This window comes from Cupressus sempervirens, chromosome 4 (genome assembly GCF_028749045.1).
Source record: "Cupressus sempervirens isolate cs-2001-9-10 chromosome 4, ASM2874904v1, whole genome shotgun sequence".
Lineage (NCBI taxonomy): Eukaryota > Viridiplantae > Streptophyta > Pinopsida > Cupressales > Cupressaceae > Cupressus > Cupressus sempervirens.
In genome coordinates, this window is record NC_143121.1 from 823314685 (window position 1) to 823342345 (window position 27661).

The 27661-nt window shown below is 34.9% G+C and overlaps 1 protein-coding gene and 1 pseudogene across 8 annotated transcripts in view; both read left to right on the top strand.

The window, feature by feature from the left end:
• The window catches only part of LOC149563915 (Methyltransferase MT-A70 family protein), a 140920-nt gene that overhangs the window by 80741 nt on the left and 32518 nt on the right, over nucleotides 1–27661 (top strand). The window lies entirely within an intron of this gene.
• Nucleotides 53–27661, top strand: part of LOC149563916 (putative RNA-dependent RNA polymerase 1) — a 38180-nt pseudogene continuing 10571 nt past the window's right edge.

The following is a 27661-nucleotide window of genomic DNA, read 5'->3' on the forward strand; positions in this document are numbered from 1 at the left end:
GGAGAGAAGAATCAACAAATATCTTTAATGATTCATCAAATTATCCGCAAACATGACCTGCTGTGAGGCCTTCCGAGTTGTGGCAAATACAAGACGATTACAAATCTCAACTTCAAGATCCACGATCTCTGTAAATTCTAACTCTAGACTTGCTCCTCTATGATCATTCACATTGCTTTCCCAACTCTCTAAGCCCTCTGTAACCTAAGCCTAGACACCTCTACTTATGCTTGCCAAAATGGCTTACAAAAGATTCTAGATCTTTACATAAGAGAAGGTTGAACTCATAACGGTCTTCACCTATCCCAATGCATGATCCTTACACTAATCTATGACTTGAAATAAATGAACAAGTCAGCTCACAATAGGAACAAAACACAAAAAAACTTGGTCAAAGAAGGAACCATGTATCAACAAACCAACTAGCTCACTTGGCACATGAAGGAGCTTGACAATAAGAGGAACTCGACCAACACTACAAGAAGTTGACCAAAATAGGAACTAGACCAACACTGTAGGAACTCGGCCAAAATAGGAATTTGGCCAAACAAGAACTTAGCAAGAACTGCAACTCGACAATAACTGACAGAATGCACAATGATGAGCATGATGGCAAGGCAACCCAGGATGCACCTACATCAAACAACCGGGTTTGAAAGAAATAATTCTTTTGAATCATGAAAGTATCACAACCCAAGCTGAATCCAACTTAGATTGAGAAATCCATGTAGCATTTTCAACTGGTCTATCCTTCCACTTCACCAAATATTCATAGTAATCTTTTCCTCTTGTACTCTTACCAACTTTCTGATCCAATATTTGTTCAACCTCTTCCATTTGCTTCTTAGGATAATCATCTGGTATAACAACTTCATAATCTAACTCGTGATACTCATACAAATCAGAAACAATGAATATAGGAGATATATCCATGTGATCAGGTAACTCAACTTCATAAACATTACCACTGCCGAACTTTGTCAAGATTTTATAAGAACCAAACTTCTTCTTTTTGAGCTTATTGTAATAGGAAATCTACCTTTCTTCAAATGAACCATCACCTCATATCCAACTTCAAAAACATGATGTCTCCTAGACTTGTCTGCATTCTCCTTATACTTCTAATTACTTTGTTCCAATCTCAACTTTACTTCTTTATGCAAAAAAATTTCATAAAATCAGTAGACACTTATCTTCTCTTCACCAACAACATCCCTCAAATTTGATATACCTCTGCTAGATTCCAATAACAATCTGAAAATGTGTTTTCTTAGTACTTCTATTCACATAATTATTATATGCAAACTCAACTTGTACCAATACCCAATTACTCGACTTATCTCCAAGTAAGCATCTCAACAAATTACCAAAGCTTCTATTCACAACCTTTGTCTACCCATCTATTTGTGGATGGAATGTAGAACTAAACTTCAACTTAGTATCCATCTTCTTCCACAAAGTCCTCCAGAAATAACCAACAATCTTGTTGTCTCTGTCAGAGATAATACTTCTTGGTAATCCATGCAATCTAACAACCTCTTTGAAGAAAAGCTCTGCAACATGCTCTACATCAAATGTCTTCTTACATGGTATGAAATGTGTCATTTTAGAAAGTCTATCCACAACAACAAATATGAAATCATACCCTCTTGTTGTCTTAGGTAATCCAAGAACAAAATCCATACCAATGTCACTCCAAGGTTTCTCAGGATCATAAATAGGTTTATACAATCCAATATTCTGACTTAGTCCTTTTGCAACTTGACAAATTCCACAACTCTTTACAAACTTCTGAACATCCTTATACATCTGTGGCCAATAATACTTATCCTTAAGAAAACTCAATGTTTTATCAATACCAAAAGTGTCCAGCTAATCCACCACAATGTTTTTCCTTAATCAAATTAGTCCTCATAGAACTTCTTGGTATACACAATTGAATTCCTTTGAACAACATACCTTGTTGAATGAAATACTCATCACGCTTACTCGAATCTGATAGATTCGGTGCTCTGCACTCTCTCCATGTCTCAGAAAAATCAGGGTCCCATACAACTCCTCCCTCTAATCAAAACCAAGAACTTCAACCTTCATCTTGGTCATCAAAGAATGTCTTTTGCTCAATGCATCAGCAACACGGTTAGTAACTCCACTTTTATGCTTGATCACAAATGTGAAACTTTTGCAAGTACTCAACCCACTTCATATGTCTCTGATTCAATCTATGTTGACTTCCCAAATACTTAAAAGCTTTATGATCAGTATACAACACAAATTCCTTAAGAATCAAGTAATGTCTCCACTTCTTCAAAGCTTGGACAATAGCATATAAATCTTGATCATACATAGAATACTTCCTTTTAGCATCATTCAACTGCTCACTAAAGAAAGCATTAGGTTTACCATCTTGACTTAGCACAACTCCTATTGCACTACCACTTGCATCGCTATCAACTTGAAATACCTTATGGAAATGAGGTAAAGCCAATACAGGTAACTCAACAACCTTTTGCTTCAAAATCTCAAAACTCTTATCAGCTCCATGTGTCCACTTGAAATCTTTTTTTATCTCCTCTCATAGTTTCAGTTATAGCATTACAAACAAAACTGAAATTCATTATAAACTTTCTGTAGAAACTAGCCAAACTATGAAATGATCTTACCTCACCCACATTTTCAGGTGTAGGCCATTCCAGAATTGCTTTATCCTTAGTCTTATTGAATATCAAAATATCATCCAAGTAAACAATCACAATTTCCCAAAAATATCTTTAGGACCTCATTCATTAACCTCATGAAAGCACTCAACGCATTAGTCAAACCAAAAGGCATAACCAGTCACTCATACAAACCATCTTTTGTTTTGAAAGCATTCTTCCACTCATCATCTGCTTTGATGATAAACACTATTCAAATCAATCTTGGTAAAATACTTTGCTCCACTTAAACAATCCATTATGTCATTCATCCCCGACATTGGAAACCTATACTTTACTGTTATCTTGTTAATGGCTCTGGAGTCATTACACATTCTCCATTCTCCATTCTTCTTAGGTGCCACTACAATAGGTACAACACATGGACTCAAACTTTCTTTGATCAAACGTTTTCGCAACAACTCCTGTACTTGTCTATTAAGTTCTTCATTCTCAGTAGGTGTCAATCTATATGGTGCTTTATTTAGCAAATTAGCTCCAGAATTAGATCCATACAATCACTTATACTTCTTACTGGTGGTAAACCATCAGGGATATCTTCTACAACAATCTCCTTGTACTCATTCAACGAGTTTTCAATTTTCGCTGGCACTCAGCTAACACTGTCAGCTTTTGCTGTTAGTTGGTCTCTACTGTCTTCTGTTACTCGGCCATTACTATTTTGTCACTTGTCCATTACTATTGTGTGTCACTCAGCCATTACTATTACAACTCGACCCTCTAGGGATTACAACAAAACAAACTTGGTTGTTCTTCATCTCCTTCTCAAATTGTTTCCCATTGACCATGCAAATTCTAACAGTAGTATAATTTACCTCATCTTTTAACTCAAGAGGAAATAATGTTTTCTTCACTCCATTCACCCAAAGAGTATATTGATTCAATCTACCATCATGCACAACATGTCTATCATACTGCCAAGGTTTACCGAACATAATATGTCAACAATCTATAGGCATAATATCACACAAGACTTCATCAAAGTAGTTTCCAATCTTGAATTTCACAACACATTGCTCACTTACCAACAATTTATGCTCATCCTTAATCCATGAAACATAATAGGGTTTAGGGTGTCTCAACCTCTGCAACTACAAATTTGTAACCAACTCCTATGATGCCAAATTAGCTGAACTGCCACTGTCAACGAACACCTTGCAACATTTTTTTGTCATTTTACATTTGGTCTTGAAATGACTTCTCCTCAGGACAGATTCTTCATCAATTCTTTCACTACACAAAGTTCTCCTTACCATCAGGTTTTCTCCAATTTGAGGTCCACTTGGTGAACCCTCAAGATCCCCATGAATCGCAACATTTCTGTTACCATTTTCACTCTATTGTCCTCAATTTTGACATCATAAAATTGAGGCAACCCTATGCAATTTTATGGTTTCATAGGTGCATCCTCTTTGTTTAACGCACTCATGAGGCATCATGAAAACAATTCATTTGTGTTATTTTGAAAGTTCTCCGTTGAGCTTATCTCCAATTGTTTGTAGGTAAAAGTCTTCCTTCTCGCATTGCAAACACTCTATTTTTGGTTAACTTTCTTGTCTTTTCTTTATTTTTCTTTATGTTGTAAATAGTTTGTGGTCTTGTTTTTGCCTTAGGTGAATAGCCCTTGAAATTCCACTCGATTCGAGCTAACTTAGGTCCAAATCGGAGTTCTCTAGCTCAAGTTATGAAAGAAAAAGTGAGAATTTTCAGGTGAATTGTGTATTTTTATTGAAAACCTAATAAAATTAGCTTTTTTATTGACAATTGCACGGTATAAAGTTATATTTGATATTTAAAGTGGATTTTGTGGTCCATTTTAAGGTTTCAACTCATTCTGAGTTGATTTAGCCACAAATTTTTATGTTTTATGAAAATAACTTATTTTTCACGTTACTTCATTAAAACTATAGTTAAATATTAAATATAATCACATGAGTCAACTTAAGTGTATAAGTGGGATTTTATTCAATATTGCATATATCCTCATGAAAATCCACTTTCAATAAATTTTCAGTTCCAACATCATTAAGAGTCCGGTTTTTAAATGCAATTGCATATGTTATTGTATTTAAAGTTCATTTTTAATAATTAAATGCATGTGTTTTTAAATCATCATTTAAAATGTAGAATTAAAATGAGTTCTCTATTCATTTTAGTTCAAAGTGGTGATTTTGGTCCCAAATACATATGTTTTGGATTAAACAAAATTCTTTCCTTTAAGTCTAAGGCAAGAGTGGCGATTTTTAAGCCAACTCCATATCATTTGTACATATGCAAATGCTCATAAGAAATGTGTTTTGACTTATAAATTCCACTTAGAGCAAAAGTGGTGATTTTATATCCTATTACATATATTTCTCAATTACATATATTTCTCAATTTGCACGTGTCCAAAAAATGCATTCAAGACTTAAGTAGTGATTTTCAACCATTTTACGTATACAAGAGTCCACGTGTTTGCCTTCAAAAGGTACGTTTTGGTCTTCATTTTATATCGTGGCGATTTTTCTTGACTTTGAACATGTTTTTATACATGTCATTTCCCTTTAAAGTTGTGTTTTTCTTTATCTAGGGCTGAGTGGCGATTGGCCATTTTCAAAGGGAATGCATATATTTCAAACTGTGTTACAAGTTCCAAAAAAAGCCTTTTGGCTTGACAACACCATACCTTTTCTAGGCAGCAATTTTTGGGAGGAATGCATGCTTTTTGTAACATATTAATGCCTTCTTGAAACCCGTTTGAAACTTGCGTTTCCTCTATAAGGCACAGGCGGCTATTTTAGGAGCTTTTGCATATGTTTTTACGTATGCATTTGGGCAAAAACAGCCTGTTTTGGGCATGATTTTCACCACATATATGCTCCATTTTGAGGCGTTTTTGCATTGAATCTTTTCAAAAGGCTTTTAAAGGTAAGGTTTTTTAATTCCAAGCTTGTTCTTCATCATTTTGCAAGCTAGTCTTTGCCTAAACACCATTTTTGTGTGCCTTTGTATTTGAAGTTTGTCAATGAATAGTGTCGGTCAGATCTCCCAAGACTGCAAATTATATATATCTATATTTATATGTGTGTGTGTGTGTGTGTGTGTATAATCAGATACCGACCAAGCACAACTAAGATGAAACACAATGTATTTATGTATTGCAGATCGATCAATTTGAATATATAAAACAGTCAGAATTAGTTAGTATTAACTAACTTATCGGATCTTGTATGAGATCGGATTAGTTAGTTAATACTAACTAAATCAGTAAACAAATCGTGACTCTTGTATTGAAAGATCATGACCGATCTTGAGAGGCATCTATTGAAGACAATATATATGTGCATCATTTATTGTGGTATTGACATCGAACTCAATAAATGATCAATACCTACAGCAGATCGATAACCAATATCATCACTTATTCTCAGCAAGTTGTTATCCAATTTATATTTGCATTTACAGGTCACAATTCAGTGTGTTCTTACAGGTCGAGATTCAGAATTAGAGATTGACATTATCACAGATCAGATTCATCACTGCAAATTGAGAGTAAGACTTGAAGTCTATATTAACAGCAGATCGTGCTTCAACATAGACTTGAAGTCTATATTACCAGCAGATCGTGCTTCAACATACAGTGCGAATTACATCTATTGCAGACATTAAAGATTGATCAAAACAAATAAAAGAACATACAATCTGATATAAGTTTAATTCATTTACATGGTATTAGAGCTACGGTTATAATAAACCCAAAGTTAAACTTGAGAATTCAGATTGCATACCTTTAACTTATCAAATTCATTCATCTCAAAATGACAAGTGCAATAAGACTCAAAAATCATCTTGAGGGAACCAATAACTTCACAGCATGGAAGCTACAAATCATGATGGTATCAGATGAAAACAAGGTAGACTCATTTGTTAAAAATAAAAGTACTGAGCTTGAGAATGAGCCAGAAAAATCACAATGGATTGAAAACAATAAGAAAGCTATGAAATTAATAGTGGATTCCGTAAGGAATCACATTATGCCTATTCTAGCAAAACAAACAACTGCATACCTCATGCTCAAATCCTTAGAAAACACATTTGAGGTAAATAATACTGGAAGAAATCTTGCACTAAAAACACAACTGAATCACATAAGCATGAACAAAGGTGAATCCGTAAATGCCTACTTTATGAGAATTATAGAATTAAGGAATCAATTGTCTAATGTTGGGCATGAAATAGACAGTAAGGAATTATCTCTAACAGCACTAAGTGGCTTCCCAAGTTCATGGAAACCATTCAAACAAGGCATTAGTGCAAGATCAAAACTCCCAAAACTAGACTGACTAAGATCTGACTATCCACAAGAAGAAGCCAGGTTATTACCAGAAGGAATCAAACAAAAATCCTTAGATGAAGACATACAAGTTCTTAATACAAATACGAAGAAGAAAGGAAGGAAGAACTCCAAAAGAAAGGAAAGAACTGCAAAAGAAAGAAGAATTCTCATGGGAAAGGAAAATATAGAAAAGATACTTCACAACTCGAATTTTTAGCTGTGAACAATATGGGCACTATGCTGTAAACTGTCTTGACAGAACAAAGAAACAAGCATCTTATGCCCATGTTGGAAAAGTAAACTCACAAGAAGAATTTGAGAAGGTTTTATTTTATTCAACACTATCAAATCAAGTATCAAACGAATCAAGCACTTGGGTAATTGATAGCGGATCATCCAGACATACTACGAGATTTTGAGAAAAGATGGAAACTATGGTAGAAGAAACTTATGAAGAAGTGACCATCGAAGATGATTCTTCACATCCTATAAAAGGTGTAGGGACCTGTACCATCAAACTAGAATCAGACATGGAAATTCAACTAAAGGATGTACTATACGTACCTGAAATCAAAAGAAACTTAAATCTATATTGGCTCTTGAAGACAATGGATATCGAATCACATTCATGAATGGGAGAGTTTTGGCATGGCATCAATCCACCACATTTAAGAAAGCTAAACCTGTAGGAATATGGCAAGGTTATCTATATAAACTGTGTACCGAACCTAAACAAGCTCTCATTCTTGAATCTCCCGACATAAATGAAATTTGGTACAAAAGATTAGGGCACATACACTTTCAAGCCTCAAATTCAATGGATAAATTGGTGACCGAACTACCCAAACTAAACTCCTCACATTATGGAACATGCAAAGGATGTACTCTAGGTAAAAACACCAAAGGATCATTCCACACTAGTTCAAGCAAAACCAAAAATATATTGGAACTAGTCCACTTTGACCTATGCGGACCTATGTCAACACCCTCCAAAGGAGGAGCCCTATACTATGTAATCTTCATAGATGATTTCTCAAGGAAAACATGGATATATTTCCTAAAATGTAAAGAATCTGAGGAAATCCTAAATAGATTCAAAGTGTTCAAAGCTCTAACTGAAAATTTCTCCGGAAAGAAAATTAAGACCTTGAGAACTGACAATGGGATAGAATACACTTTAGAATTGTTCAAAGAATATTGTGTTAGTTCAAGGATTAAGAGGGAGTTCACTATACCCTACAACCCTCAACAAAACGGGGCAGCTAAAAGGAAAAATAGAACTATTGTGGATGCAGCAAAATCCATGATGTTTGATCAAAATCTAGATTGGCAGAAGCATCTAGAGCATTTGTTATTTTCAAAATAGATGTCCAGATTCTCATCTTGATAACTAAACACCTAAGGAGACATTTACCAGACAGAAACCTGACATAAGCCATCTAAGGATCTCTGGCTGGTGAGTGTACATTCATGTACCCAAAGAGAAGAGAACAAAATTAGAACCCTTCGGAAGAAACTGAATCTTTGTGGGATATAGTGAAACTTCAAAGGCATATAGAAAATTCATTCCTAGACAAAGGCAAATAAAACTTAGTCGAGATGTAATATTTGAGGAAGATATTGCCCTTTAAAAGGGCAAAGAATTATGATGAGTTATACAATCAAAGTCAAATCATAAACAGGGATATACATTCTACTTCTGAAATTCAGTTAGAATGTCCTAAAGACACCTTGTGTGAAAATCCACTTGAATCTGAGATTTAGAATGAGTATCATGATGAAAATCAAAATTTCTACAAAAGAAAACAACTACTTTGAGCTAGGAAAATTGTGAAGGAAGCTGAAAACTTTGCAGTGCTTGATGGTACATTCAAAGAAAGCAAAAGACCCCACAAACTAACATATAATGCATTAATGAGTGAAATTCCTAACTCTGAACCAGCCAATGTTGATGAAGCCCTCAAACAAGAAGCCTCGAAAGATACTATGACAAAGGAATACCACTCCGTTTTAAAGAATGATGTTTGGGATATAGTTCCTAGACCAAAGGGAAAATCAGTTGTTTCCTCCAAATGGTTGTTCAAAATTAAGCATACTGCAAATGGTAGCATAGAAAAATACAAAGTACGTTTTGTTGCCCAAGGATTCTCTCAGAAGGAAGGCATTGACTATGAGGAAACTTTTGCACTTGTTGCTTGATATACCTCTGTTCGAGCTGTGTTAGCCATTGCAGGAGCCAAAGGTTGGACGGTTCACCAAATGGATGTTAAGACTGCATTTTTAAATGGAACAATAGAAGAAGTCTATTTGGAATAACCTGAAGGATTTGTAGTTCATAATACAAAATTTCATGTATGCAAATTAAAGAAGGCAGATATGGACTTAAACAGGCTCCCCGAGCCTAGTATGAAAGAATTGACAAGTACCTTATGAGATTAAAATTCATTAAGAATGTTGTTGATCCAAATCCCTATTTTAAATGTATTAATGGTGATGTGCTCATTTTAATTTTTTTATGTTGATGACCTATTACTTACAGGAGAAGATCATCTTATTGCTCAACGCAAAAGAGATTTAACTTAAGAATTTGAAATGAAAGATTTGGGTATTCTACACTATTTTCTAGGACTGGAAGTATGGTAGAAACTTGATGGTATCTTTCTAAATCAGGGAAAATACATTGTTGATATACTTAAGAGATTTGGAATGTTAAATTGCAGACCTATGTCCACTCCCATGAAGACAAACTTGCACAAATTAAAAGACTACATCAAAATCTAGATTTGCCAATCCTACACTTTATAGATAGATTATTGGGTCACTCAAGTATTTGGTTAACACTAGACCTGATATATGCTACGCAGTGAATGCTTTAAGTCAGTTCATGTGTGAGCCTCATGAAATTCATCTTGTTGTTGCTAAACATATTTTGAGATACCCACAAGGTACTATTGGATATGGCCTTAAATACAAGAAGACTGATCTTGATCTCAATGGATTCACAGATTCAGATTGGGTTGGCAGTGTGGTAGATTAGAAGAGCACATCTGGGTATTGATTCAGTTTAGGATCCGCTATGATCTCTTGGACAAGGAGAAAACAATCCTCCATTGCACAAAGCTCTACTGAAGCAGAATATATTGCAGCAATTATGGGAGCCAGTGAAGCTATATGAATTAGGAAGTTGATTGTGAGACTATTTGGAAAACCTCTAAAGCCTACTACTATTCTATGTGATAATCAAAGTTGTATCAAGTTGTCAGAAAATCCAGTGGTCCATGATCCATCGAAGCATATTGGAATTCCTTTTCGCTATGTCAGAGATATGGTAGAGAGGGAAGTAATTCAGTTAGAGTACATTAATACTAGTGATCAAACTGCAAACATTCTCACCAAGCCTCTTTCCAGAGTTAAAGTGGAGCACTTCAGAAAGAAACTTGGTATGATTGAAATATAATCGAGACCCAGTCTCTAAATTTATTTTATTTGTAAAATTATATATTAAAGATGTTTAATGTGTAAACTCTTTTTGTCATATGTGTGACTCTATGACTATGGGCCTTCTTCTTGTGTACATTACATTAAGGTGACGATCTTTCTGATGATGTACACTTGTATTAAACATTGTGAGGTGATGATTTTACAATGTTTCCTATCACGTGACATGATATCTATATGTAGATCATGATAGTAGTATCTCTAGAACATTTTGGATATCATGAAATGTGATACCTTTACACATCATCATGTTCTTTATGAGATAATCATGGTGAGACACCATGATGAGTTATGGTAGACATCATGTGACGTGATGTCACCGCACATACCATAACTAGGGTATATGAATGTCATGAGATGTGATATTCTAAATATACTTCTTGATGTCACGAGTAAGGTGATATCTAAAATTCATTCATCTTAGTTATCTTCCCTAGCTAAGAGGGAGTGTTAATGAATAGCATAGGTCAAATCTCCTAAGATTGCAAATCATATATATTTATGTATTGCAGATCGATCAATTTGAATATATAAAACAATCACAATTAGTTAGTATTAACTAACTAATCAGATCTTGTACGAGATCAGATTAGTTAGTTAATACTAACTAAATCAGTAAACAAATCGTGACTCTTGTATTGAAAGATCATGACCGATCTTGAGAGACATCTATTGAAGACAATATATGTGTATCGTTTATTGTGGTATTAGCATCAAACTCAATATATGATCAATACCTACAGCAGATCGATAACCAATATCGTCACTTATTCTCAACAAGTTGTTATCCAATTTATATTCACATTTGCAGGTCACAATTCAGTGTGTTCTTACAGGTCGAGATTCAGAATTAGAGATTGACATTATCACAGATCGGATTCATCCCTACAGATTGAGAGCAAGATTTGAAGTCTATATTACCAGTAGATCGTGCTTCTACATATAATGCAAATTACATCTATTGTAGACATTAAAGATTGATCAAAATAAATAAAAGAGCATATAGTCTGATATAAGTTTAATTCATTTACAAAGTTGCTAGGTCAAAGTTTGTTCCACATTTTGGGCATTGCATTTCTCTAACCATTTCCACATGTCCAAATTTGAACCATGCTATGAGGATTTTGAAATCTATTTAAGTCTTAGCTTTGGACAAATCTAAAATCTGAAATCTCTTGGATTCTTTTCAGATTTTCTCAAGATTTGGATAAGGATTTATTTTTCTCATCCTTGGTGGAGTAGAGGTAATTTCCTTTGGTGATTTTCTAAGGCATTTGTATATATTTGTTTGAATGCAAATATTTGTCATTTCTGTTTTCAGATTTGCATATTTTTGTGTTCATGAAGTTGCTCCTTCTATCTTCTGTCTTCTTCTCCAGTTTGCATATGCAAGATCTCATCTTACTTGCATATGCATTCGGGTGTAAAATCCCTTTCTTAAAAGAAAGATAAATTGGCTCACACTAGGAACCAATATCACAAGAAAGAAGGCTATGGAGCGGTGGAATGAGGATACTCCCTATTGTACCAAATTTGTTAATGACAACTAGCTGATCACCAAGAGGCCAAATCTTGTCAGATGGCTAGTCAAGGGAGTGCACCGATGTGATTTCAAGGAAGAAATCAATGACCTCATCACACTTCTTAGTCACTTGGCAGGGTTCAAGGATTCAAACATCTTCAAACCTTGGATGTATAAGTATATTGCACTCATAGTAAGGTCAAAAAAGAGTGTGTTTTGGGCTGAGTTGGTGAGTGATTCGATATGTGAGCAATTGGTGAACGCACTATCTATTGGTGTGTTCAACATGAACTCCTAGATGGTATACATTACTGCTGCTCTGGGCACCTTTTTTGGTTTATCAACAAGACATGATAGGTCTACAATTCATGTGTGCGAGTACTATGAGCAATTTCCTTTAAAGCAAAGTCAGATACACTTCAAAAGGGTTCAGGATGCCTTCTATGGGTATTTTATGTGCTTATTCGATAAAGAACTTCCTAATAGGAGAGTATCTAATGATTAACAAGGAACAAATTGTACACCAACTTATGAAAGATGTAGAGGTAACAATATTGAAGATTTGTGAGCAAGAACATATGATCCATGAATGCTTCAAGAAGCTGTCATGTGGAGATATCACTAAGAACGAGGAACTCAAGAAAGAAGAGGATATTTTGACAGGGTTCACTAAAGCAATTTGCTTGCAGCTTGAAGCAGATGATTTCAATCTCAATGTAATGAATACATTTGCAAACTAAAAGTGTTGATTAGATGAACTGCAAAGCAAAAATGAGGTTTTTGTCGAGGAGATTCCAGAGGCATCCAACATATATTGAAGGATCATAATGGTTGCTGAGTACACCAGTGAGCCCAATGTCGAGGTTGTGCGGAATTCACTACAAAAATTTGCAAAGATTGTTGAGACCCTATGAACATTTCAAATTTTCATATGCTGTAAGCAAAATAGTTGTAGGAAGACTACATGTAAAGAGCATTCATGTTGTAAGTATAGGATAACATGTACCTATATAATCAACTCATGCAGTTTAGTTGGAATCACATTAGGTGTGCAACTTTGAATAAAGTCAAAGTAGTTAGTTAGGATAAGTATGGGAGGTTGAGTTTTTTCCTCTTTTTCCTCCACCTTTCTCTCTTCATTTTTCCTATATAAAGAGGAGAGTTCACTGTCAATAATCATCTTTTTCTTATAGGAGAAAGTTGGGCTTGTGACTAGAAGGCTTTTTATTTATTGTTGCAAATCTCTGAAGTGAATAAAGAAGCAAGTTTTTCCCAAACTTTGTGTTGAGATACTTGGAATTGATCATTGTCTCTTATGTTGCATTGGTTCATATATCTTTGTTACTTCTCTCTTTGGAAGCATTTGAGTGTTTGATGTTGTTTTTGAAAGACTTTGAGCTTTCATAAACGTGATTAATCTAGTTGGATAGTGGCTGCAAGTAGTAGGATTTGAAGACTTTGATCTTTATTTCTTAGTATATTATTTGACATTTGGATAGTTGATCAAAGACTTTGAGCTTTATTAGCTGTTTTCCCTTTTGTTTCAAGAAGGTTGCTTGTAGGAGACTTTGGGTTCTTGCTATCAACCACACAAGTCAAGATATAACTATTGTTTTAAGGTTATTCTTATGTCAATACTTAAGCTACTAGTATTATGATAGCAATAGATTCTTTTTGTTTAATAGCAAATAGTAGTTGGTAATGTAAAATCATTCCTCTAATAAGAGGAATTGATTCAGTAAACCACCCTTTTGTTAATTCTAGTTAGGTCTTTGTTGTAGCCACCTATAGTAAGAAGAGAGCCTCCCTTATTGTTGAGAGGAGAGATTTATCTCACTACACCGTTGCCTAAAGTTCCCATTTTGTAAGCTATGGTTAGAGCTTACAAAATATTTAGCCAAAACACTTTCACCAGAGTATCTACACTCAAAAGATCTATGCCCTTCTTTACCACATCTGAAACAATTACCACGAAAATCACCTCTAGGGTAAGAATTACCTCTTCCTCAGTAAGAACTAGTACCTCGATAAGAATTACCATCTTTCCATTTGATCTTGCCTTTCTCATCACCTTTCCATTCAGATTTGCCCTTATCTTGTGCAAAACTGTTAGATCTGCCGCTTTCTCCATAAGATCTATCTCTGCCTCAGTGAAATCTACCACCTCTACCTCTCTGTCTTTGCCTATGCTTCTTTGTCAAGATCTCCTCAGCTTTCAAGGCATATTGATATGCTTCTTCCGCATTATCCAATTTTACAAAACTTATTTCATCTTGAATTCTAGATCTCAATCCGTTTAGGTATCTTGCAACTTTCTCCACTTCATCATCCACATGTCTAGATTTGATGTCTAACCTATAGAACTCATCAATGTACTCCTTCACAATCATGTCCTTTTGTCTCAAATTTTGTATCTTTCTCAACAAACTGACTTAGTAATTAGTAGGATGGAGCTTCTTCTTCACCTTGTTCACCATTTTCAACCAGATGTTGATCTTTTCTTTTCCTCTTCTCTATCTATCAGTTTGTAAATGCCCCCACCACAATGAGGCATGACCTTTCAACCTAGTGACTGCAATCTTTACCTTCCTATTATCAGGAGTATTTTCAAACTTAAAGAATCTCTCCATATCAGAGATCCAATCCAACCCAACATTGGTATCCAACTTCCCATAATAAGGAACAACTTCGACAACAGGCTTTGAATGTGTTCTAGACAACACTCTCAACAGTCTTTCCCCATCTTGATCTTCCGCAGGTTCAGGATTAGGGTTTGGTGCCATTACTTCATCATCGCTCACATCATCAAGATGCGCTCCTCTCCTCTAGGCTGTCTCCATAGCATCTAATTTAGCTACGATCTGTCTCAACATGTCCAATATGACATTTATTAGAATTTCCTTTACCTTGAACCATTTTAACAAACAGGTTCTGCAAGATCGTAACCCTCTATCAATTATAGGTAAAATCTGTAATCTGCCACCCTACAACCATAACCAATCAGGGTTCTACATGACCCAATCTCCTCAAGGACAAACATTAGCTCTGATATGACTTGATGCAAGGATGGTTGGAAAATTAGGGCCAGAGGCACACCTAACATTCCAAACACCCTGCAGAGTTAATGCAATGGAAGCAAATAATAGAGAACAACACCAAGGAGAGAAGAATCAACAAATATCTTTATTGATTCATCAAATTATCTGCAAACATGACCTGTTGTGAGGCCTTCTGGGTTGCAACCAATACAAGATTATTACACATCACAACTTCAAGATCCACGATCTTGACAAATTCTAACTCTAGACTTGCTCCTCTATGACCATTTGCATTTCTTTCCCAACTCTCTAAGCCCTCCTTAACCTAAGCCTTGACACCTCTACTTATACTTGCCAAAATGACTTACAAAAGATTCTAGATCTTTACATAAGAGAAAGCCGACCTCATAATGGTCTACACGTATCCCAATGCATGATCCTTACATTAAATCCACAACTTGAAATAAATGAACAAGTCGGCTCACACTAGGAAGCAACCACAGAAAAACTCGGTCAAAGAAAGAATCGAGTATCAACAAACCAACAAGCTCACTCGGCACATGAAGGAGCTTGGCAATCATAGGAACTTGACCAAAGCATGAACTCGACCAACACTCCAGGAACTCGGCCAAAATAGGAACTCAGCCAACACTGTGGGAACTCGGCCAAAATAGGAACTCGGCCAAAATAGGAACTCGACAACAACTGCAACTTGGCAATAACTGACAGAATGCACAAAGATGAGCAAGATAGCATGACAACCTATGATGCTCTTGCATCACAAAGGGTGCCAATAGGGAAATAAATACAGTTTCATACCATTACTTTGATTAGTAGGCTTTTTACAGTAACATGAATTTATTAAACCAACATTGGAATTGTTGAGTGTGAGATTGATTATATTCTAGATCATTTCAAAGAGATTTACCTATCTAATTTTTTTTTAAAAAGGAAGAGTTGAAAGCAACAAAGTAATCTTACTTCCCATGAATGGAAAAACAATAATTGGAGACATACCTGAACATTAATAGTTTTATTCCTTGCTGGTCTCACTATGTGTTGAGTGCAAAGATTGCATGATAAAACTTATTGCTGATTGCTTCCTACTTAGTTTGAATACACTCATCCTGATTACATTTGTGGAAGCGTGTTTTCATCTACAACAATAAATTTAAACAATATAAAAGTAAGATAGATCGAGGAAATGGGTGTTAATGAGCTTTTTCTCTAGAATAGAGAGATAAGTATTCTCTTGAGTACAATTTCTTATATTTTGTAGTTAGTCTCTTTATATTTCTATACCTACTACAAGAGCTAGTTGCTTTGATCTTTCTATTTCTCACTAGGGATGTTTTTGCATTAAAAGAAGAGGGATGTTTTTGCATTAAAAGAAGATTGGTATATTAGGCATGCTACCAAATAATGTGCAAGACTCAATCTTATGACAGCAGCTCCAAGGAAGTTTTAATCTCGAATTCATTAGTCATTTGATGATCATGCTGGATAATATGAGGTTGCTGAAGCGAATATCTTTGATGATTAAGATTATGAAGTATCTTTCTATATTAAGAGGGAGTCTGACAGTTCATTAGAGGCAACCTTGGACAAAGACAAGGACCAGATAGATGATATGCTTTAGTCAAACTTTTGATGATCTTGTTCGTGCTGATTTAGAGGGAGTAAACTATGTTGAGATGGATTCTCCAATGATCTTAAATTGTAGTAGTCAAGAGAACTAGGATTCATGAATATACCTCGTGTCTATAATTTTAATGGACCTACCCCCCTATGTACATCATGAGGAAGTGATGACTTCCAAATGATGTCACTTGTATATGCAGAAGTTATTGAAAGGTGAGCTTAATTTTCTATTATGACGGATATCTTACGATGTCTATGCAAATCATGATAGATTATACTTTACATGGTGGATGTTTATATAGTAAGCATTATGAGAATGCATGTGCACATACCTTATAAACATTTTTCTTGAGTACATGGTGAATGTTAAATGCAAATTAATGTTTTGGAGGGTTATTGCACAAAGTACTTGGTGAATATCATGTGACTTGATGTTCTAGAAGGCCATTACTCATAGTACTTGGTGAATATCTTGCATCTCAACATTCTAGACGGCCATTACTCAAAGAGTATTTGATGAATATCATTGATATTCTAGGAGACCAATACCCATGATATCAGATGTGATATCGAACATTTATGAGTAATTGGTGAATATCATGTATTCTGGGAGACCAATACTCATGATATAAGATGTGATATCAAATTTTTTTGAGTACTTGGTGAATATTAAATGTCAATATTCTGTGAGACGAATACTCACGATAGTAGAGGTTATATCAAACCTTATTTATATATTGGTGAATATCATGTGTCAATATTTTGGAAGACCAATGCTCGTGATTTCAAACATGATACCAAAATGTAGAATATCTTCTTATCAAATATATTATTATATTACATTGAGGTAATAAATGGTCATGTGTTTATCCTCTCTAGCTAAGAGGGAATGTTGATGTTTTGTAGCTTTACTTAGATAAATTACACCAAGATATGTATATATATATACATACATACATATACATATACATATACATATATAAGAGTATAATTATGATAATGAATAGACATGTCTATTCTCTCACTCTCTTATAAATACATACTCTTTTATAAATATAATGGGACGCTGTAGTTGGAAAACACGTACCAAATACATGGCAGTGCTTAGTATATTTGCAACGATCCTGAAAAACCAACACGCCCAACTGTCATCCAAGATCAATGTCTCAGCATTTTGGGCCCTTGTTGAATTCGAAGTCTTCCATACATCCCACATTTTGAAAATATCCATTTGGCTTAATGCCTCTTGCACCTTGACAAGTCTCATAAGAGTAGTATGAGATGCAAATTGGGTCTCAACAACCTAAGTAAGTTAATGACAATATGGTCAATAAATATTAAGCAAATTTTTATACAATTTGATAATTGAACATGTCATGCCCAAAATACGTGGGCAAAAACACACCAATTTTTTTTTGAAAGATAAAAATAACTAAGCTCATTAGGGTTTAAGAGTTGATTTGCCAAAATAGATTTACTACGTTCATCTTAAGTTTATCATCATGAGAAGGAATCCATTTCAATAGTGAAATACTCGTTATTGAATTTGTATCAACTTTTGATTATGTTATTTCATTAAGGTTACAATGATGCTATGAAATTGTTTATAATAACAATACAAATTAGATCAGGAATCATAATCTATTACTCTAACATTAAATTTACTAAGGTTTTAAAATTCTAATACTTACTAACACTATAACAAAAAGAAAAACAAACATATATATACTTACTCAATAAACACTTAACTATCAATCAAATATTCGACTATAAAACAATTTAATCATTTAAACATTAATCTTAATCAAACTTAAAAAAATCTTTAAATAAAAACTAAACTATCAAAAATTCAAGTATCATAAATTCTAACTCATCATAATTTATAACTAACCTTACAATTAAATAACCAAATCAACTAAATTAAATACTAACTATCCTAACATAATACTAACCTAAACTAAATCTAACAAAATCTTAAACTAAATTAAATTATAAATTAACATAATACTAAACTAAACTAACCCATCCCAAATCCTTAACACTAATTCACTAACTCACCCATCTAATCCTACCTTATTCCCCCTAACACTCTAACTTAATCCTTAACCTCCCTAACAATCTACTCCCCACCCCTTACTCCACATGGCACTGCACTTACCCCAACTTGGGGCGCATTCCCAAGCGCACACCCAAGTGGGGTGTGCTGTACGTGGCACTCAAGGTCAGCATTTTGTTTGCTGACAATTTCGTATGGGGAAGAGGTGATGAGGGGTTAAGATCCTTGTCATAACAAAAATTTAAACAAGACCCCAAATCCAGACGCATTAAAGAGGACGGCGCACTGACCAAACACAGCACAAACTCTCCCCTAAGCTCAGCATGTGGTCCAAGGAAGGATAAAATCGCAGGCCAAGGGGAGAATTTAATATTAATAATGTCGGACTTGCCTTGCCAATCCTAACTAGTATGTCAGACCACTTGATCTCCAAGGGCTGTGAAATTCTAAGGGATGTACAGAGGTGATGTCACCCACTGAATGATAGCATTGGCTTTGCTTTAAAACTTTTTCAAACCCATGCAAGAGCTGGCGCCTAGTAAGTAGATGGATTAAATGTATAAAGTAAAGTTGGTAAGAATGGATATTTAGGATAGTAAGTTATATAAGTTATTAATTTATGCAATTTCTTGTTATTATAAACATATATATATATATATGTATATATATATATATATATGTATATATACATATATATATGTATATATATATATATATGTGTATATATATATATATATGTATATATACATATATATATGTATATATATATATATATGTATATATATATATATATATTTTTTTTTTAATTTTTTTTTTCGTTTTTCTTCTAATTTTAAATTTAAGAATATTCTCTGTTGCAATGTGACAACTAAACTCAAGCTCATACAAAATCCAGAGGGCATTTGCTCTAGGAATGTATTATTTTTTTTTGTGTCATATTTTTCTAAGTGTTGAAAATTTTAAGAACAAAAGACATAAAGGTAAATAATTGTCTAAGTATGAAAACCAATTTTATCTATTATTCAAAGGAGGATATATATATTTTTTAATGCTATTGAATTTTGCTAAAACATAGTTAAGCCAAGAATTGAATAACTTCTTTAAACAACATTGCAAGATTAATTTTTGATTTCAATAATCACGAAAGTGAATCTACGTTCACCACATAATTTTCGTCTCAACATATATGAAAATTGAATTTTGCCTATAACATCGTCATCATTTCATCTTATTTTGGATATGTACCCATATAGCCAAAAAATACAAAAAAACTCATGAGAAGCAATAATACTCAATTACCATTTTATTGGCAACCTGATTCAAAGGCTCTGCCGAGAAAGAACCAGGAAGAAAACCCAACATCGTTGCCATTACAACAAAGTTTTTAAATACAATTTACATGGGATTCCAATCCCAAAATTATAAGAATCAAATAAATTTCTTTCATGACCCTTATCAAGGGATCCATATCATTTTCTGCAATACATTGCTAAGATCGTGGAGGGAATGAAATCTGACCAGGTGACAAACAAGCATAACAAGGAGACAAAATCAAACATTTATATCCATACTAGGTTTTCACAACAGGGAATTCAACAATGAATCAAAACTAGGGAAAGGTGGATTTTTCCAACAAGAGATGTCAGACACAACACCAAATCAGGTGCCCAATCAGGGCTATAATTCAAGAACTTCCGTTCTTCCATTCTTACATGCCAAAAACTCATACATGGTTTGTGCTAATAGGTAGGGGCCCATAACACCCTACCCTCTCTCCCTCTTCTCGTCTTGAGAAAAGACTCTACACTGTTGGAGTCCAACTAAAAAGACCTTTTCCGAAATTGGCCACTTCTGCCCTATCCAAGGGTGAGTAATGCCAAAACACCCATACAAGGAAACTTCAAAATTCAAACAAAAACATGAAAGAAAAGCATTCAAGAAACATGGTTTCAATCCTTCCCAACATACCCAACATACATACAAGCATACAAATAAACTATCCCAATAGCATAAGCATGAAACAAGCATGAACAATCTGAACAAAGGAGATGAAGAACTCCTACCTTCACAAGAGGTTATGGTAAAATGAACAATTTTGAGAAGAGCTTTTCCTTCCTTCCTTCAATCTTCCAAGACTTCTCTCTAAAAGTAGAGATTGGGTAACAACCAAAACTACTCCAAAAAGGGCAATAATTTCCCCCACTCACTTAAAAATCTAGAAGTTTCTAACTCAATCAAACCAAAGGTTAACCTCCAAGTAGAGTTGAGGTTATGTAACTCATGGTAACCACTTTCAATTTTCGCACAAAGGCAAAAATAGACTTTTTGAGTAACCTCAAAAGTCAACAAAAGGGGCTTAGGGGGTGGAGAATGCCCCCAACCCATACCCATACCCCTTGGGTATAAAGATTTCATGATTTAAGGCCTTAGGAATAGATTTGGGACCTAACAATTGCTAGGAATAATTTAGGACCATCTAACAATTCCAAAATGCAGATTAAGCACTAATCCGAATTAGGGGTAACTAAGTTTTGATTAAAAACCGATTAACAAAAAGGGCACTAACTTAGCCAACTTAGGTCCATAGGTTACACAGTAAACCCTAACTAGCATGCTGGAAAGCACATACAATTCACGAGTGTCAAGTGACACTATAGGAACATAATTACGAAACATTAACATTTACAGATCATGGGAAGATACGTTCATACATCTCACAATACAATTAAGATACGAACAGTGTATGGTTTCCACAAATGGCACATAGGGATCAATTGCATTCCTCCGTCGGGTTTCTCGACTAAAATATCCTGCACACTCATTGCACACATCAGTAGCCCCATAAAATCACATGCACATATGTATATACGTATCAGGGAATCACATAAATTAAAACATGCATCTTTCAATCAATCAGGGTTTCTCTCATCCTACTCATATTCTTAATCATTAAAATTTGATAATCAAAGTGTTAATTTTGCATTCACTTATTTAAATGCACATGTTCATAAAGCATTAAATGACGAAACCAAATATTTGAAAGTAAACATCACACAACATGAAATAACATAACATAATATGTTCAGTGTATCCGATAGTGTTTCGACATATCGAGTCATAAGTATCAAAATAATAAGGTATCAACTATGCTACAAAGGGTCGAGGCGAGGCCTCACAGAACATGGCATAATTTTTATTAAATTATATAAATAAATTAAATTTAGCAATTACAATTTACCTTTAACAACTCCAATTTGAAGAAAGATTTGAATATTGATTGTGACATTTGGTTGTCCATCACAAACATCTGAATGCTCCCCCTCTTGTTATATTTGTTTCACCCAATCTATTTGAGTGCTAGCTTGTTGCATCACCAAGTTGATGGAGTATACAGTGCATGGTGTTCAAAAAATGTGTTCATATTGGCCCTCAACCAAAGCACCTGCTCCCTTACAATTTTTTGCATTGTCCGTGATTACCTAGACCACACTCTCACTACCCACCATCTTTATAGCCTCAATGAGAACTCTACAAATGAACTGTGCATCTTTCACTTCCCATTCACAATCATCTGCCCTAAAAAACATTGCTCCTTTGGGGGATAATACAATCACATTAATCAATGGATGATTTCTTATATCTTTCCATCTATTGGAAATGATAGAAACACCTAAAGTTTTTTGAGAATCTTTAATTGGTTGAAGTGATCTCTCTATAGAAGTGCTCTCTTTTTACAATAGGCCACTTCTTCATATCTAGGACTTGTGTAACCAATCGCTGCACTATTGATGGCTGCCATCATCTTCTTCTATTATGGCAATCTCACCAAGTTGAAAGGAAGCCATTGACATAGAGGCAATGTATAATAGCTTGATCAACAAACTCTTTTGTCTCCACTATAAATGTCGTGTCCAATGGACCTCTTTTGTGGACGGCAATTTGTACTTCTTCCTCTTCCACTTCCATTGCTTGCAACAATGGATGTTTGGATGATAGAACTGGTTCAATTGGTAATTGACTTATTTTTCCCCAATGGACCACCATAAGAATTTCGATTTGATCTTCTAACCAATCTATTAGCCTCTTCTTGTTCTTTTACATATCCTTCTATTTGTGCATTAAGCAACCCCTTCTTATGTTTGCCTTTGCATATTCTCATTCCTTTACCTGAAGGGCTCATAAAATGAAGTTTAACTCAAGAATATGAGCTAATGAATGGTTTACTATCACATATATTTCACTTCCAAATATATGACCCACCTCCTATGACCTATGATATTCTTTTGGTATGTCTTGATAAAGGAGATCCTATCTCAATTTTGTATTTATTGACTCTTTTCTCTCCCATTGAAATTTCACTATTGGTGGTAAGTGTAATGATTCATGACATAGAGGCAATGTGTAATAGCTTGATCAACGAACTCTTTTGTCTCCACTATAAATGTTGTGTGCAATGGACCTCTTTTGTGGACGGTAATTTCTACGTCTTCCTGTTCCACTTCCAGTACTTGCAAGAATGGATGTTTGGACGATACAACTGGTTCAATTGGTAATAGATTTGTTTTTCCCCAATAGACCACCATAAGAATTTCGATTTGATCTTCTAACCAATCTATTAGCCTCTTCTTGTTCTTTTACCTATCCTTCTATTTGCGCATTAAGTAGCCCCTTCTTATGTTTGCCTTTGCATAATCCCATTCCTTTACCTGAAGGGCTCATAAAATGAAGTTTAACTCAAGAATATGAGCTATTGAATGGCTTACTATCACATACATTTCACTTCCAAATATATGACCCACCTCCTATAATCTATGATATTCTTTTGGTATGTCTCGATAAAGGAGATCCTATCTCAATTTTGTATTTATTGACTCTTTTCCCTTCCATTGAAATTTCGCTATTGGTGGTAACGATTCGTGCACGGTGCAATCTGATTTCTTGCTGTTATAAGAAACGAAATAAATTTAAATTAGAAAAAAAGCTATGAGCACCAAATATAGAAGTACAAAAATATTAAAATAGACAGCTAAAATTGTTTCTATATTTCTTTAAAAGAAAAATGAAAATACCAAAAAAAAAAAACTTCTCAAACATGAAAAATTTCATCAAAATCTCAAAAAAAATTTATTAAAAGACTCGGGATCAAATGCTTACCTTAGATGCTTAGATCTCCTTTGTGGAAGCTCATCCCATGAACAATCCTCTTCGAAAATAATCAGCTGCCCTTCATAATTCTAAAATGGAGACCAAATGAGAAGAGAACAAAATTGCAAGCACAATGATGTGATAAAATATTGAATGGCCTCTTCTAGGGTCGTTATAGGGTTGAGTGGGGGAAAAAATAATATTTTAAAAGTGCTTTTAGGTCTACCTAAGTCTGCCCTGGTTTGACCCTAATGATCTAGCTTGTTTGGGTTCAATCCCACAGGTGAAATGGACCTCGACCAAGAACCAATTTGAACCCTAGCCGAACCAAGGTCCCCAACAGGTGAATCAAACTCGTAGCAAAAAATCACTGAAACCCATTTTTAGTAAAAACTCTCAATCTCCAACAGAAAAAACCCACAATTACTGTTAAAAAACTCATCCAAAAAATGAATTCTATCAAGAAAACCAATCAAAAACTTAAGATTTTCTATAAATGAACATCTGTGATTTTTAATCAAAGAACCTTACATTGCCAAATGCTCTATGCCAATGCACATTGATAATCAATTAGATGATTGAGACTTAGAATAGAGTTCCAATTGTTGAAAGCCAAAACAATGATACTTGAACTCAATATTATCATTTTAGTATTTTGATTAATGTTATGATTACATGTTTATAGTGTTTTTGTTGTTTTTATGATACTATGTGATTCTAATCCTGATTCATGCTTCTACGTTGCATACTTGTGTGTATATATAAACACACACACACACACATATAAATATATCTACATATATTATGTGTATATATATAGATATATAGAATTTATACATTTATTTAATTACCGGACCCAAATGAACCCAAATCCCTTTTCAAGGCTTTTTGTCGTACATGGAAAATTGTTCTTTGAATCTAAACCTGAACTTAAACCCAAACCGACAATTTAGTTAAACAATGTGGGATATTCTTCTTTGAATATTACTATTAGTTTTTGATTGATTCTTCTTCAATAAAATCAAGGTTGTGCAACACAACATGGGTTTTCATTTTTTGATGATTTTCTTCCCACAAAAATCGTAATTTCTATCACTGTGACATATGTACATGTATGTATGTACACACACACACATATATGTATATGATACATATGTATACATATATGTAAATGGATGTATACATATATGTACACACACATATTATGTTTTTGTACTAAAGAACCCAAATCCCTTTTCAAAACTTTGTCATATGGGAAACCCAATTCTTCGAACTTGAACTTGAACCTAAACTTAGTTGTCGGGTATAATCACGTGTCATCAAATGTGTTAGTAAGTGTTAATTATGTCGTCAATCATTACTATGGCCAAGGGTTATGTAGTTATGGTCGTGACGATTCATGTTGCATCCCCTTAAGGGTTATATGTACACTCTCTCGGATAAAAGAGATCAATATCATTGGTATCACTAGTGTTGTGCTTATCACTTGATGTAACCTTGATTGAGATTAATGAAAGATATGGCAGTTCTCTGATGTTACCTTGCACTTACTTGTATTTGTTATAACTCTTTATTAGTAGTATGTATTAAATTACCTTTAACCATAGGTAGTAAACATTTAGCATCATTGTCTCTATGACCTTGGGAAGCAACAGTGTGTCAGTGGTGAACGAAAAGCAATGGGGCAACCGATAAACTATGGCGAAAGTAGCCATCAGGAGCAAGAAGACAAGGACCTAAAAATCTATGAAGGCGAACGGGCATTGACAACCAACTTCATCTTATTACTCTAGGCATCTATTGAAACCCACGTGAGGACAGAAGTTGCACAAGAAGAAGTACTAGAGAGTGCCATGTGGAGTGTCGTCAAAGTGAGTCCGAGGGTGCATTGTTTGATGTCCCATCACCCTCAATTGTTGGCACAAACATTCTTTGTTCTTCAGAACTGACAAGAGGAAGTCAATTGGGAGAATTGAAGGCAATCGAGAAGCAATGGTGTGTGAATGGTGAACAAAAAGCAATGGAGCAACCAATAAACTATGGTGAAAGTAGCCGTTAGGAGCAAAAAGACGAGGACCTAAAACTCTACAGAGGCGAATGGGCTTTGACAACCAACTTCATCTCACTACTCTAGGCATCCATAAAACCCATGTGAGGAGTGAAGCTGCATGAGAAGAAGTACTAGAGAGTGTCGTGCAGAGTGTCGTCAGAGTGAGTCCAAGGGTGGATTGTTTGATGTGCCATCTCCCTTAATTGTTGGCACAAACACTGACAAGAGGAAGTCAATTGGGAGAATCTAAGGCAACAAATCCTGCAAAACTACCATTGTTGAAGGGAGGAACAAGATGAAACACACCGGAAACAAACCATGAACTAGACTCTCTGAAGGGAAATTGAATAAAGAGAACACAACAATGTCATGATTATGTCATGCTGGTGACATGTATTTTATTCAAATAATGAAGTAATAGTGTTCTTGTTTATGTCATGTGTTTTTTCATTTTCATACATGAGAAGAATTCATGCCAAACTAGTTAAATAAAGATAAAAGTAGAAATGAATATATAAAGAAGAGTGAGGCTATTCAGAGGGCTAAATCAGTACTACAATAGGTAGAATGAAGGAGATAGTTGAAGAGACTTCACAAAGGACTACTGGAAGGGTTGGTGGAAGGAAACCATGCTGGTGACGCCGAAGGTGAAGAAGCCAAAGGAGAACAGTATGGTAGGCAAGAATACTGCCAGGAGTACAGTAGACAACGCTAGTAAGGCAGCGACGACTTGAAGAGGAGACAAGGAGCTGATGGGAATTTAACCCTTATACCGCACATTGAGGCAAGCGAACGCTGAAGGAAGGGGGAAGAAGAGGCCAGGGACGTCAAAGAAGCTAGGGCGGCAAGGAGTGTCAGAAGGACCATATAGTAGTCAACAGAACCTGTTAGGCTCCAACCCAACCAATTCAAGAGTACAACAAAATAGAGGTAACATAAGTAGAAACCTATCACAAAAGCAAAACTACCAATATTTACTGGCAATGGCAAGGAAGATCTTGTAAGGCATTGCGGGACCTACGAAACAATTTGTAGGACAAATGGAGTCATAGACAAGGATGAATAGGTCCACTAGTTTCCAACGACCCTAAGAGTAGCTTTTGTTGATTAGTATTCCAATATGGACAAAGCGAAAATAAACTCATGGGATGACCTAAGAAAGGAATTTCAGATTGAGTTTTGATTGCTTCAGAACCACAATAAAATAGTTTCTGAAATCTATAGTGAAAAGCAAGGGAAGAAGGTAAATTATAAGGGCATACGATCGGAGGCTCAAAGAGCTTCTCAGAAAGATGTAGAGTCAATTGGACAATGAGTTCAAAAAGCGATGGTTTGTGGAGGGATTAAACCCTTTCCTCAGGAAGAAAATGAAGATAGTACCACCCATGTCATATGCAAATGCCTATAACACAGCCATGCACCTTGAGAGTGAAGAAAAAACTTCTAATAAGGAGAGGAGCAAGTCCTCGTCGGAGAGTGATGACAAATCCAGAGAGAGCAACAATGAGGACTAGTCGAATAAGGTGTAGGCTCTCCAAAAGGATATGGAATGAATGTTGAAGAAATTTAAAGTGATGAAAGGGAACACGAGACAAACTAATGAGGGAGAACTGGTGTATACTAAGTGTATGGAGAACGAACACAAAGGGTTTGTGCCCTAGAAAAGAATTTTGTGA